This window comes from Motacilla alba, chromosome 4 (genome assembly GCF_015832195.1).
Source record: "Motacilla alba alba isolate MOTALB_02 chromosome 4, Motacilla_alba_V1.0_pri, whole genome shotgun sequence".
NCBI classification, from domain to species: domain Eukaryota; kingdom Metazoa; phylum Chordata; class Aves; order Passeriformes; family Motacillidae; genus Motacilla; species Motacilla alba.
Genome location: NC_052019.1, coordinates 28,625,507 through 28,641,204, shown reverse-complemented (window position 1 = coordinate 28,641,204; position 15,698 = coordinate 28,625,507). Strand labels below are relative to the sequence as shown.

The window sequence follows — 15,698 nt, the reverse complement described above, 5'->3', positions numbered from 1 at the left end:
CTGTCCCCATCTTTCTTATAAGATCCCTTTAAGTATTGAAAGTCTGCAATAAGTCTGCTCTCCCCAGAGCCTTCTCTTCTGATTCATTGTTAATCACTGTGATAAAATCCTAATAACAACATAGAATTTAGAGCAGAATATCTTTCCCTGCCTGTTGGTTAAATTAACAGAGCAATTAGTTTTATTACATGATGCAAAATATGCATATTTATATCAGAATTCAAACAGGCTCTCAAAAGATAAAAGTCCTTAGGAAAAAAAAATCATGAAAATAAAGATACATTCATTATCAAGTACGTGAAAGATAAGAGTCATAGCTGCCATCTGATACTCAGTATAAAGAAAAAAACCATGAACTAGATACTGCGTATTTGCAAATGTGATACTTGAACAAACCAAAAAAAATCTGAAACAAAAAACCTGACAAAAAACCCTAGAATATTAATTTCTGGCTAAATGTCCCCTAGGGATCCATGTTATAACTCTACTTCATTAAATGCAAGCTGCTGAAGGCATAGCCTTGCTTACAAGGAAGTGGATGTTCTTTGCTTTAGTTCTGGAAATCTCATGTGTATATCAAAAAGCTAGTAGGAGACAATTGTTATGTTTCCAGAGAGGGGACAGAAATTAATACAAGCAAAGGCAGTGGCCAGCTTGAACACAAAAACCAAGTTTCATTTTTGAGAGGTCAGGAGACCTCAGGTCAAGAGAGAGAGTTGAAGTAACTGAAAGAACTAATTGAAAGCCACTCTAGTAAAGTATTAAATAAGGCAGATGTTTACTGTACAGTATTGCCTTCAAAAAAAAAAAAAAAAGAAAAAAAAGAGAAATCATCATTTTACCTACCAACTTCTTTGTTCTATTACAAATGTTCTTAGGTAGATTATTCTTGAAAGTTATCTAGCAATAGATTTGTGTTTGATCAACAGGGCCCTCAAATTGCTTCCCCAAGACATTTTTCTCCAAGTACTCAAAACAGCAGCATGGCACATCTCCTCTATAGCTATGGGTCAACTGGAGCAATACTTGGTAAGTACAGAAAGTGACAGACTATTCTAGGGATGAAGATTAAACAAAATAATTTGCATTTGACAACTTATTGTGAATCACCTGAATTTATGACAGTACCTCATCCTATTTCTTATGAGGAATGGATATTAACCACTTCACAAAAGAATTGCAGGGTGTGTTTTTTTCCTCAGTGAACCTTCAGACCTACTTTCTAAGACAAAAAACAGAGTAGAAGTTTTCAGAAGAGAGAAGAACAGTAATTAATGTAAAAAATTATGGCAAACAGCTTTTGTTGAAGAGCGAATGGTGAGAACTGTATGGCATTTGTCTTTGTGTCTTTCCCTAAAGGCATTTGACAATACTTTGAGGCCACTTGAAGCATGGATTATATATGTATTGATACATATTTATGTAAATATATCCCCCCACACACATTGCAGTGTACACACACAGTTCTGTACACTGCAATGGCCACTGACTCATCCAGTTTTGAAATTCATGTACCTCTGTGTCTCATACTTACCTAAAATTGAAATATACTTAAAGAAACATTTTTAAAGGACTATTGAAGGATTAGCTATTTATCAATTCTCAAACTAAAGAATGGAACTGATCACATGTGAAGAGTCTATTTTCATACTACTTCTTTCCTTCTATAAGAAGATTGCTGAATGACATTCTCATAAAATTTTATTTGAAGCTACAAACCATTAAAACACTGAGAAGCACAGTTTCTGATTTTGCTAAGTTCTCTGCATTTTGACACTGAATCCACTTAATATTTGGAAACTCTGTGAAGTCTATCTGACTGCACATGCTTTAAATAAATTCATTAATAAGCACAGATTTGATTTTCTCTTTCATTTTAAAGGCAGTAAGAGGGAGGACCAGGTAAGCTGCAAAGATAAAATCTGTCAGAAGAGAGGCAACCATAGCTTGAGCAGAAAACTGGTCAGCCACACAATTAGAACAGCCACACAACAGTGAATAGCAAATGTCATGGTGGTAGGACTAGTAGAGGAACCAAAGCCTGAGTAAATCACACTTTAAACAATCAGTCCTTTTCCAACTCCAACATTCTCCCATTCTCCCACATCAGGTCATATTTCAAAAAACTATTTGCATTTGGAACTGGAATAATCATATCCCTAAATCAGGCCATTTTCTTTGGCAGTGATATACAATTGTTCAATGCATGCATATTTTTACAAAACTGTGTTAAATGTTTATCTACTATTCATAAACTCATTAAATATTTAGTGTTATTGAACTGCAGATGGTACACACACACACACATATACATAAATATATATAAAATCCCACACCAAAATACTCAAGGATAACAGCAATGTAATATCCTATTTAAATTTCCCTAAATGGAGCATATATTTGTGATTTCCCTTCAAGAGTGACAGTTGTCATGGTTAAGTATTATACTTAAGTATAATCTGTGCTCTTTTTTCCCTTTCTGTTAAAGCAGTGTAAATTAAACAGAAACAAAGTAAGGAGAAATAAGGCCTCTGCAAGTCATGTGCTAATTCTTAAGGCAAGAAGAATTTTGGACAACCCAAATTTAAACCATGATTTCAGGTGCTTTCTTAAAACAAATATAACGATGTTTATTTTCCATTAGCATGCACAAGAAGGATACTAGGGTGAAGGGAGCTGATTAAACTGAGCTCGGTTTAGTAATAGCCTAAAATACAAGGCTACTTCTCAAAGTATAATTTGGAATAACTGAGAAATAACTCATCCTGAGTTTATGAGATATGACACATATCTAATTAAAAAGTGTACTGAAAACTGATCAAAAGCAGACAATTTTGCTAATAACTATTCTTGAAAATGATGAACTGAATTTGGAGTGTATGTTGAAGAAATCCCTAAAGGGAGACTGTGCCCTGAAGGGGACAACAGGCCAAGTTCAAGCTAACATATGTAGAAAGCAATGAGGCAACAAAGTAGTTAACTGCCCCAAAGAGAGAGTTAGGAATTCCACACCATTAGGATACGCACTATTAATCTGTCTTCTTTCACTACATTAACATTCAGGGTGAAATTCATCAGAGAAAGGAACATTACAGAAAGCCATGGATTACTTAATTATGATTGAGACTTTGGAATGGCATATTTTAATTAAAGACCACCAATTTTGCCAAGAACATGCATTAGATATAAGCAGATGTTATTTTCTCTTAATTTAGAGAGAAAAAGAACCATACAACATTCTCTATCAATTCAGATTTTAAATAATTTCCAAGTCCAGGAACAGCAGGACTTTTAGCAGTATTTAAATGTTTAAAAAGCAGAAGTTCTAAAACATTGTTCCACAATATCATTTCAAGACCTTTTCATTTTGAGTGCAGAAAAAGCTTAAACATTTTATGAAAGACAAATGATTCATTCAGTAAAGCAAACACTTTGAAACCAAACATCAAAGTACATAAATAAATGTTTTACAGTGTGATTTCATTATTATACCTGCATTTCTCCAGACAGGTTTTCTTCTAAGCAAACTATATAACACTTCAAAAGCAGCTTAAACTATCCAGAAAGATTAAGAAAAAAAATCTTATACAGCTCAAAAGCTGAAGCTTTCTGACTCTGTTACTGCAGCTACATATTTAAATATTATGCTTTCTAAAATCAGCACAGTTTCACATAGCTTCACTTGAAGCACGCACTCCAAATATGCTTCTTTAATTCCAGTGTAGTTCATTTGTTCAGTTCATACAGGCAAATCAGTTTTAACTTACTTGAAAACCCAATAGGGGACTTCCTATGAAGTTATTGGCTAGTCAGGTCTGTGAAAATCTCAGAATAGAAGCCTAAACTAATTCCCTGCTTTTTTTCCATCACAGAAGATACTATTATCTGCTATGGATAGCACATGTTTGGTGACCTATTTTTCCTGTAGCAGCCAACCCTAAAAAGCTCTTCTTGTGACCAATGATGTGAAAAACCATGAGATGATACTGGGCCTAAGGTATTCACATGTGTGAGAATGGCTACCAGCTGGGAACATAATATGGGTATGAGTTTATTTCAAAGAACTTAAACACGACTGAATCTCAGCAAATAAATATATGAATCCCCTCTCAAAAACTAAAGAAATACAAGAAGTTTTGAAGCAAGTTAATTTACTACAAGAAACCTCTGACTAGTCTAATCACATATTATTATTCAGTAGTTAGGAAAATGTCCAAGTATTTAATAGGGCAATTGGTATTATTGTAGATAACCAGATATAAAACGGGCATCTGCAAATGATGCTTAATGGATTAAAAAATTATTGTAGTATTAAACACAAAATAAATCTAAACTCACTTACTGCTAACAGAAATCTTAAATTAATGAATTTGCATTTCTAGAAAAATGAAGACCACATATGGCAGTAAGAAATGTGCAGCCAGCTATTTGAAGCTATATGTTTTCTAGGAATCTTCATTTTATTTAACAATAAACAGAAACAATAAACTTTAATTTAACACTAACCCACCTGAAATAAACAATTTCTTTTGAACAGTTACTAGCTTTACAAACATTTTAAACTCAAATATAAACCAACAGTTCACCAGCCTGGTGAAAATTTCATGTATTATAATCCTAGCAAGCAATCCCTCTAATCAATGTCTCTACATGAAATGCCATCTAGCTCAGTTAGAGACCTGCAAGACCAGGACTAACAAAACAGCTGAAGTGCATACACCAGCATACAAAATAGTGAGGAATAGACAGAATTATTAGATGTTGTATTTATGTACTTTCAGTAATTTTATTCAATTTACTCGAGCACCTTACTTTAAAAATAAGTAGGATATTTAGAAAATCAACTGGACCTGTAATGAAACTCCATGTGTTCATTATTTTTTCAGCATCCTTGGTGCAACAGTTAGTGCAAGTATTCAGTAAACAAGACCATAAATCATAACAGCCACTTTTGAAGGGTGGGTTTAATAGCTATGGATGAAATTAACCCATTAAAAAAAATATTTAGCGTTGGTGTTTTTTTAAGAATTTTTGTAATACAGATACACACAACAATCTCATACAGACTCTTCGATTCCCTCATTTTTAAATTCAATGAATATGAGTTACATTTTCCAGACCTGAGCTCATTCCTGTGTTCACCACTGCTCAAACCAAAAACTGAGACAAGAGACAGCAACCAGTTTTCATAGGACTGGCTGGCTGAAACAGCCTGTGCTGGCTGCCTTCCATGAAATCCATCTGGCATCAAGCACAGAATATGATCTGGGTTTCCAGCCCTAGAACAAAAGTGAAAAAACGCTGCCTTACTTTTGAAGACTAGCAGGCTGGAAAGGGTAGATGGTATAATTTAAAATAGCATAGAAACCCTGGTTTATGCTGCTGCTTTGGTTGCTCCTAGACAGCTTTTATACTGCATTATTTAGGGTTTCTAGGAGTACTATCAAGGGAGTCCACTAGTAGAGATTATCTCACAAATCTAGAAACTGCAAACACTGCTCAGGTATAGAGGCTTTTATATAACCTGCTGAATAAGAATTAATTCTGAGGGACTTCTTCCATATTTATTAATCACAAAATAATAAAAAAGAACAAAAGATGCAGCAAGCCTTCAAAGAATCACACTTTGTAGATTTCAGAAAAAACCCAGAACCTAAACCTCTCATTAGGAATAAACCTGCAACCCTCAAAGCCTTAATTCCCGTGTTACAAAATGGAACTAATGCAACAAATATCTTCCCTCTAAATGTGCAATAAGACACAAAGTATCCGGGTCAGACAGTTCAACAGAGATGAAGATTTCCAGGATCTCTGAAACGGCATGTTGGTAGGCTGGGGAAGTTTGAGTGACACAGCTTAGCCTACTTGCCTAAGGAAATAATTTTTTTTGCAATTGTGATGCCTCGCTTAACAACTTGACTACTTTTTAATAAACTTTAAAAAATGGTAAAAAAATTCTCAGAGAAAAGTGATGCTCCTGCACATTTTATTACAGCTGGACAACCAAAAAAGTGATTCTACTGAAAGAAAAGCTGTTAAAAATGTTCAACTCTTAATAGTTGTTCTGGAGTATGGACTGCTTGCATAACACATGGAAGCCAAACCATAATACTTCTAATTAGGAAACAAAAGAAATTGAGATGTTTTTCATGAACAGCATTTCACAGAATCACAAAGTTGGAAGACACATTCAAGATCATCAAGTCCAACCCATGCCCCAACACCTCAACTAGACCATGGCACCGAGAGCCACATCCAGTCTTTTTTAAACACATCCAGGGATGGTGACTCCACCACCTCTCTGGGCAGATAATTCCAGTACTTTGTCACTCTTTCTGTAAAAAAACTTTTTCCTAATATCCAACCTATATTTCTCTTGATGCAGCTTAAGACTGTGTCCTCTGGTTCTGTCAGTGTTGCGTGGAGAAAGAGACCAACCCCCACCTGACTACAACCGCCAACCAACCACCTTTCAAGGAGGCAATAAGGAGACTTATCTCCACTTTTCAAGAGAGTGGTAAGGTCACCTCTGAGTCCCCTTTTCTCCAGGCTAAACACCCCCAGCTCCCTCAGTCGTGCTTCACAGGGCTTGTGTTCCAAGCCGCTCACCAGTCTCGTTGTCCCCCTCTGGACACGCTCAATCATCTCAACGTCCTTCTCAAACAGAGGGGCCCAGAACTGGACACAGTACTCAAAGTGCAGCCTCACCAGTGCCAAGTACAGGGGAAGAATGACCTCCTTGGTCCTTTCTCTAAAAATACAAACACATTTGTAATAACAACTATTTTCTGACTTCACTAACATCTCTTTTTGTCCTCTGATGTTGAGTACAATATGGGATAAATCTCATTAGTCTCAAAAGAAAAAAAAAAAAAAAGGCAAAGTATGCACCAAGATTCTGCCATATATCTATCTATTCCACAATGTGAAACTGTGATGATCTTCACAAAATTAGTGTTCTGACAAAGAATGGTCACGGCAAAACAGGAAAGAGAGCTACAGTACAGTAGAACAGAAGGTTTCCTTACAAATTATACAGATGAAAGAGCTGAAAGAGCCATTCAGCTAAGCTCATGTTGTTGGTGTTATCTAAATTATGGTTTAGAATCTAAGACTAGTGAAAAAAAAATTTGTATCTTTAAGTTTCTCTTCTCCTGGGGTCTGTAGTAGTATTTTCTTTTGACAAAGAAATTACAGCCATTTTGGATAAAGCCTTCAGCACAACCCCATAGACCTTTTCATAGTATTTATGACTCAAAGGATGTTTTTAATTTCCTAGTCAGGAACTGCAATATTTTCTCTTTTGAAATTTTGAAGTGTTATTTCAATTGGATTTCAAGCTGTGAGGCATAGAAGGTATTTTCACCTAAATACTGAAGTGCTGCAAGCAGAAATGAAGACGGACAGACTACTATGACACTAGTTGCAAAATATGCTGAAATCAAAAGGCTGTGAAAAACAGAAACAAAAAGAAGTTTACTTTGTAGCAAAAGCAAGAGCAGGTGTCAATGCTAAATTATTTCAAAGCTACAATCCAATTAGCAACAATGGAGAAGCTGGGAGACTGTGAATGAGTCTGTCGCTCTGATAAAGACCAAAACATTTACATTGACATCTGATGATAAACATTACAACCATTAACTACAAGTGAAACCATAGATGATTGTCAGGGTCAGCAAAATGTTACTAAAATAGTGTTGTATATAGCTACAGAGGTATCAAAGTTTGGCCATGAATCAGCTGGGATTGAAATCCAGCAAGCGGAATCCTATCAATGCAAGCCATACATTCAGCTTCCAGCTGTGTCTTGTCACCAATTAATAAAATTTCTAATAGATGTGAGAGCACAGCATTAATGCAGTGGGGTGCTGAGAAGCTGGGTGTATGATATGGACAGGAAATAGTTAGCAAGAAGTGTTATCTGCTGAACTGCTGAGGTTAGTTTGTGGCTCCTGGGCAAGCAGTAAAAGTCTTCTCATCTTAACCCTAAAAACAATGCAGTGACTGAAGTGCACTTGTTCCGTGTGGCGCCTGCAATCCCTAATTCAAGAACTGCTGGTGTATCCCAGTGCTGTATTTTTGCTGCAGCGCAAAATGAATATATGAAGTTATAGCTGCTTTGGCGCCACTAACAGCTTCAATACCAAAGAGAGGAAACCTAACAGCCACAATATAGGCACCTGGGGTGGTTTCACATTCTCCTAATTCTAATGCCAATGCTGTGGAACATGACAAGGTTTAATTGGTGCCTATCTGGAAGGGAGGACAATACACCTTTAACAGGTTCCTGCATAAGTATAAAAATTCACCCATGATTGCACAAGCTGTGCTTGTCGAACTTTTACAAGCTATCTCACTCCTTCCAGACATCAAATTAAACAAGGAAGACCCTCCTGAAAAGATGGGAGATGCACCACCAGCAGTGCAGCAAGCATTTAATGAAATAAAAGTTATAACTCCATCTTGAGAGATATCAAGTTCAGGCAGTTAAACAACTTGAAACACTAAAGGCTAATCTATCGGGACAAACCCCTCTGAGACTTGTGTTGTTTTCCTATTCCAGGAATAAAGCTAGAACACACTAACTGAAGATCAAAGGAACCTGACTGAAGTGGGGGAAGTGCCATTCTATCAATTTACATGAGAAAGCTCACAAAAAACAGCCAAGATGATGTGAAAACCACTTTTATTTAGGCCCTTTTAACTTTTTTGTTACTTTCCTGGTAGCCACAGGAACCTTATCATAATCGATGGATTGTTCCTTTTTTTAATAAAAGGTCTATAGTGGACCAATTGCCATTTTTCTTTTTATAGGAACCTGCGAAGAGATTAAATTGAGCTGTGATGAATGGATGAAACTTTCAGTTGCCACCATAAGTGCCTGTATTTTCAGTTTATTAATGTGACTGTGATCTATGTTTTCATCACAAGCGCCTTGTTTGGAAAAAAAAATGGTGTGAGGAAAAGCTTTTATGTTTACCTTATGGATGTATAATTTTGTCTCAACCAAATTTGGTCTTGGAGGTGGTACAAGAATTCATATTTGGAATCAAGGAAAATGTATTAGGCTTCCCAGGTCTTTCTTGGAAAGTTTTAGATTTATTATGGTTTGACTAAATTTTCCAGAGATATTAACAAGTGAACTAAATAATCTTGACAAAACAAAAGAAAATGTTATATACAAACTAGTTGAGTACCCCTTCCTAGACCAAAAGGGGAAATTCAAAAGAAAGAAAAAGCAGGCTGGGATAATACAGCTAAACTTAAAAAGGATAATAATTTCCTTTATGACCCCACCAATAATAAAGCCACAGTTTCTGTTTTGCGTCAGGATTAAACTACATGGACCTGTACTCTATGTCCTGAAGAATAATGAATAAATGTAAAGAATAGAATAAATGTAAAGATGTGTTTCAATGAAAACCTTTTATACAGGAAATTTTTTGTATTGTGTATGAAAACTTTGTAAGCACAAGCAGTCTTGTTGAAGGTACACTATTACCAGTAATGTATCGAATTACAGAATTCCTAACTAGGTGGAGCTCCTTGTCAATCTTTCCCTTCTGGATTGCCTTAAAGGAGTTAACCCCAACTCCTGGCCTCTCTTGGTCTGCCTCCCTTTTCTATTTCTTTCTAATATTTCTACCTCCCATTTTACTGGTAAATAAAATCCCTACTATTGACTTTGGCACATGATGTCTTTTGCACCCTAACTCTTGTAGAGGCATCTCTCTATAATTGGATGTTAACAGCTTGTTATCTTCATCCCAGTACAATCTCTCTCATTTGCTCTTTGTTTTTGCTAATTAACACTTAAGATCACAAAGAAGCAGTCATTTGGAGAAAAGAACTAAAGAAAAATACAGGCTTAGCATGATTGTAAAAAAAATCAAAATAGAACTGAATGCCTTAAAAAAAGGGTCAAAACCAAATTCCTAATAAGTTTTGCTGCACTTGATTTTAAAATTACTATCAGTATCCTAGAATAAGTCTATACTAATTGGAATTGTACAGCTGAGTTATTATTAAAAAAGTGTTCAGTGTTGCCCAGAGCAATTTTTTGTATGGTATATTAGGTCTAGTTAGCAAACTGGAAGAAGTACTGCTCACGTGACATAGCAACTGAGTAAAATGAAGGCTTTAGTAGGACAAATTGAGAATACAGGAAGCACTCTATGCTTAGAATATGAAGTTTGATAGCAGGCACACCTGACAAATAGGAATTTATTTCATAGTAACAAACTCTTTGAATCCATGCTTTATGAAGGTAGGTATAAGAGTCACTTATTTAAAGGCATTGCTTAATGCACTAGCAGATGCTTCCTAATTATTAGAATAAAGAGTGAGAACATTTTTTTCGAAGGAAGTGCATGCCATTAAGAATCTTGTACTTCAGCAACTATCACATTTGTGATGATGTCTTTTATAAGTTTTGTTTATGATGTCAGGAAATCACTGAATATAACATAAATACCAGTAATTAAAATTTTATGTTATGACACAAAACCTCAGGCCTATTTGCTGTATTATCCTTAGCAAGTATTCCAGCCTAAAATGAATACAAATCACATGCTGCTGCCAGCAAGACAAGCTGCATTTCAAGTTTCTTCCATCTGCTGTCGCCAAGAAAAACACCCAAATAGTCAAGCACTGAAAGGTTCCAGGACTGCGAAAAGCACCACAGGTTTTATATATGTTCCAAATTTTCATTACATTCAAGCTTATACTGAAGTTTTTTAAATGCTAGCTTTACTGAAGAAGCAACATTTCCACATTAATACCTAGAAGAGGAGAAAAAAAAAAAAATTGAACAGTGAATGTCCATGTATTTGGGGAGAAGGAAAACTATGAATTATTCAACGTGAAATAAAAAAATCTCTTACGATATTTTAAGGGCTTGCTCATGTGAGACTTCAATACTTGGACTAGAGTTTGCAAGGAAATTAGGAGTATTACAAGTACTTCATTGTGAAATTGCAGCTTGCTTCCAGCTCAGAAAGGAGAGAATAAGCTTAGTCATATTCTACAAATATCAGAGTCAGAGTTATTTAATCTTCGATTATTGTGCCTGAAATAATAAAGTAACAAAGTTGTTCTTTTCAACAAAATAATTGTTTTGAAATAAATAAACAGGTAACTCTGGACAAATAAGTTTTAAGGCCAAAGGTAAAGATTATATAATGAATTTCATTAACAAAGACTGAATGCAAAGCAGAATTTTGAAAGCAAAAACAATACCTCATGATAAACTATTCTCTTTCTCTGCAGTAAGAGAATAAGTTTCTTGTCTTTAGTAGACTGTGGCTTGCAAGCAAGTACTACTCATTTGGGCAAAGTTGTTAAAAAACAAAACATTTAAGATGGTTCAGATCTAAGAACAGCATATTAATTAACTAGAAAAAGGCAAAATACTGATGTCAAAAATTAAAAAAAACGGTTTCAACACACACCTCTTTACTTTAAACAAGGTATGAAGCTCCAGTTAAAACAGCTCAAGGTGACTTTGACCTAAGCAGATTCCCAGTCCCACATATTTGTAGAAGAGCAAAGAAGTTTCTTTGTACCTGAAATAACTTGGATGAAATAAAGATCAAAAGAAGTCAATAAGTACTTTGCTATTGATTTCAATGAGCCAATATTTCATGCTGATGGTTTATTGCTGATAGAATTTCAGAACATTAATATTTAGAAAGATATATAATATTGAGTAAGCCACTTAATTGCACAGAACAAACTATAAAGTAAAACCATTTACTCTATATTAAAGAATTTCAATATAACATTTATTTCTACATAACATTTAGCTGCAGAAGGCTAAACTGGCTGTCACATGAAAAATCAAGCTTTCAATATAGAAGAATAGGCTCTGCAAATAACCTTGGGCAAGAGATTCAGCAGGTAAACTGTCAGACACATTTCTGGTGCTTAGAAATGCCTCTCTCCCAAGTTCCTTCTAAACTGACCCAGAGATTAATTATTTAGTAAACCAAGAAATTACTTACATTGAGTGATTGAACAAGAAAAACCTGTAAGAAAAGTTTAATGACATCCTCCTAATGTTCCACCTTCAGTCTGGTATCACACATTTAGCAGTTGGAGTTTCTCAGGTTAGGTTTTTTTCTCTGCTTGTTATGAGAATTTTTTTTTTTTTTTAACATGAGTGAATCTAACTTGCTTACTCCAAAATGCAACTAACAGATGGAATTCCAACTTTTACAACAGTGTCTACCTCAACAAGGAACAGTGATGGCTAGAAGCTTCTGTATGTAATCTATGTGCTCACCCTTCTCAAAGATTATGAAGGGAAGGTCTTAACACACATCAGGATGAAAACAGTTACAGTCCTCTAAATACTAAGTACTAGTACTACTAATACTCTCAACTATTAGTACTGCTACTATCTCTCAACTCCTGCTAGTAGGAAGCAAGTTTCTGCCAATTCCATCTAACTATCTTTTACATGTCCTAAAACTCTTTCAAGTGATATGCAATGTGGCATCTGCCTTGATAAACTACTCCAAAATATAAGCTATTTTCAGCACTAGAAAGTACATCTTTAAGTCTTTCCTTAAGCAGTTTAAGAGCCCCCTATTAGTGAACATCTTTTATAAATATCTGTCTCCAGTGATTTATGCTCCCTCAGAAGTTAATCTGAACAGTTGGCATGCATTGCAAGTGCATGTATTAGCATGACTGTGTATTGCTCCCTACCAGTCCACATCTCTTCTTCCCTTCCTCTTCACACCTTGCTAACTCCAAAGAACGTGAATTAGTACATACACTCTGTAAATGATTTAGGATGACCTTTGAAACAGGTAAGCTGGCTAGCAAAAAGCTAAGAGCATCTTCAAATATGGATAATTGCTTAGCTATCTTAAAGATACAATACCTTTAATTTTAAATGTTAGTCTGTGATACCATAAGTAAAATATTACCAGTAAGCTTGCGCTGCTGTCAGAACATTTTGAATAAAATTTCTTTAGTTTCCTATATACCTGCAAATTTGAAGACAGTCTTTTGCTTACATATTGAAACAACAACAAAAAAAACCCAAAAAACAAAACAAAACAAAACAACCAAAACCAAACCAACTACCTTCTATAGCAGAAAAGTGTAATTGAATCACTAGTGTCTGAATCACTCTGGTAGACAACAGTCTTCAGAAGCTTCCTCAAAGAATACTGTTTATCCTTATATGAGCTAAATAATTGAAAGAAAATTTGGATAATAAATGAATAATTTTTCATCTCATCTTTGTCTGTATTTTCATTTCTTTCAATTGTCCTTACCTTCTTTTTACATTTTGGAACCTTCTACAACAATAAAATCTACTGAGATTCAACCTGTTAAAGTATGAAGAGAAATACGAAAATATATATTTGAATATACCAGTTTAAGTATAGGATTTTAACATTAAATACTTTTATCTTTTTTAGTGCACTTAATTACTCCATCAAAAACAGGAAAATTGAGAAAGAATGCACTTAACCACTGCTTCAACCATTTTTACTTTCCTGAAGGCAGCTAGATTGGCAGGTGAAGAGATAAGGTAACTAAGAACAACAAAGCAAAAATAACCCCAAATTTAGGCTCATTCTGTAAGATGAATACTGTAGTCCAACCTTTCATGTACTATAAAATATGTATTATCAACCATGTACCCTGCTAAAATCAGTAACACAGTGACAGAAGTTTACAACTTGCACAGTTCTTAGCACAACATCCAAAGTTGATCTAAAGGCCATTGTACGAATTAATTTGGAATCTTCCTGCCAAAACCAACATGTTTGTTATCAGCCTCCTGAGTGATGCTAACAGAGAAAACAGGCAACTTCATAAGATTTGGGATACTGTTAACACACCAAAAGAACTATCTTCAGTAAGAAAAGTCCCAACCATTACAAAACATGGTCAATTCCGTGTGATACTAACAAGGTCTAACTTTCAGCAGAGTCACAATTCTGCCTACACAGAATTCTCCAAGCACTTAACATATTTGATGATTTTTTTTTTTATTTTCTAAGAATGACTTACTGGATTTAAGACTTATTCTCATATACTTGAAATATTTGTGATTGCTGGTGAAATCTTCAGTTCTGTGAATCTTTATTTGCTAACCTTTATATTAGAAGATCAGAATTTCATTTAAGTAAAATACAAATATTACTTCAGAATATATAAATGCAGTAATTAATCACGAGAATACCTATATCTTTTAGTTGAGATAACACATAATTCTTGTAGAAATTATCTCAAATAATAAGAGAAATATTGCTAACAATGAACAGTAAGTCAATGGAAATTAAAAGATAGTCTCTTCAAAGCTCTCTACAGTCCACCAGTAGTGGTTAAGCCCTTGACTAATTTCAGTGTAAATATTAACAATATTGAAGTGGGCCATGTGAAAGTTTAGCAGAATTTTATTACCATGTAAAATTTGCACAATACTTTTGAATGCACTGCTATTTTGTACATTAGCTAGCCTATACAAAAAAATTACAATATTTAAGAAATAAAACTATCAAGTTGCTCATGAAGACCTGCTCAAACAAATTCTCAAAGACAGGGCTTGATGCATAATAAAAAAACCCTAAAATTCCTTTGATGGCGATCACAAATAGCATATAACGGTATTTGTTTATTACACAGTGTGCTAGTTTACATTCTGTATTTCACATTCCAGAGCTAAACTTTGAAGTTCCAACTCTTTGGTAATTCAACACACCCAAAAAAAAAAACCAAACCACTACTTAATGTCAATTTACTAAAGAGGAGGTTAGAAATGTGTTTGAAAATTACTTTTTTTTTTTTTTTTTTTTTTTTTTACCAAAAATGCTCATAAAATCTCTGAAAGATACCAGAGTGTTATGTCATACTCTCTCAGGACTGACAGAAACATTCAGAATTTATTTTAACAGTCTGACATATTTATCATTACATTAATATCAAAACTGTATTAAAAAGTGAATTTCAGTACATGCAATGAGAAATTGGTTACACTACAAAAGCACTGATAATAGTGTTATCTCTTCTGTTCCAGCAAATATAACCTCAAAGAGGAAGCTTCCCTCTACTGACAATTCAAAGTATTCACATTATGACTCTGACACTTGCATGACTGATAAGAGACAAAGTCAGAAAAAGTTTGAAGGTCATCCTTTTGTCTCCCTTGAAACTGGTATTTTTAATACCATCTAGCAAGCCTTTTCTGGGAAACTCTTTCTTTGGAAATGCACTCTATTTGGGTAGATATTAAAATGCAACTACTGCGTGACAGAAAATATTCTAGACAGGTTTTTTTGCTAACTTGACATATTAAAAAAAACCTTCAGGAATAATAGAACTGACCTTTAAAATTAGAAGAAGCAGCACTGAGATTAGGAAATATACCTATACATACAAAAAGTTTTCTAGCTATGTTAAAAGATTAAGTTTTAAAACTGATTATGTCTAGGATGTAAGTAGCAACTTGAATATTTCAAGTTATTTGAAAACTTCAAGTATATTGAAATACTTCAAATAAAATTTCCAAAGAGTTTTAGAGAATTATAAAAATATGAAAGGACTGAAAACCATGTTGGAAAGTCAGGGGAAACAGGATAAAAATATTTCTATGGTGTGACCTGTTAAATACAGAAAAATTGTATTCATAGCATGTTAAAAAAAGCAAATTATCCTCATTGTACATTAAAAATGAA

The 15,698-nt window shown here is 34.5% G+C and overlaps 1 protein-coding gene across 3 annotated transcripts in view; it reads right to left on the bottom strand.

Annotated features, from left to right (window-relative positions):
* The window catches only part of TUSC3 (tumor suppressor candidate 3), a 108,001-nt gene that overhangs the window by 25,627 nt on the left and 66,676 nt on the right, over positions 1–15,698 (bottom strand). The window lies entirely within an intron of this gene.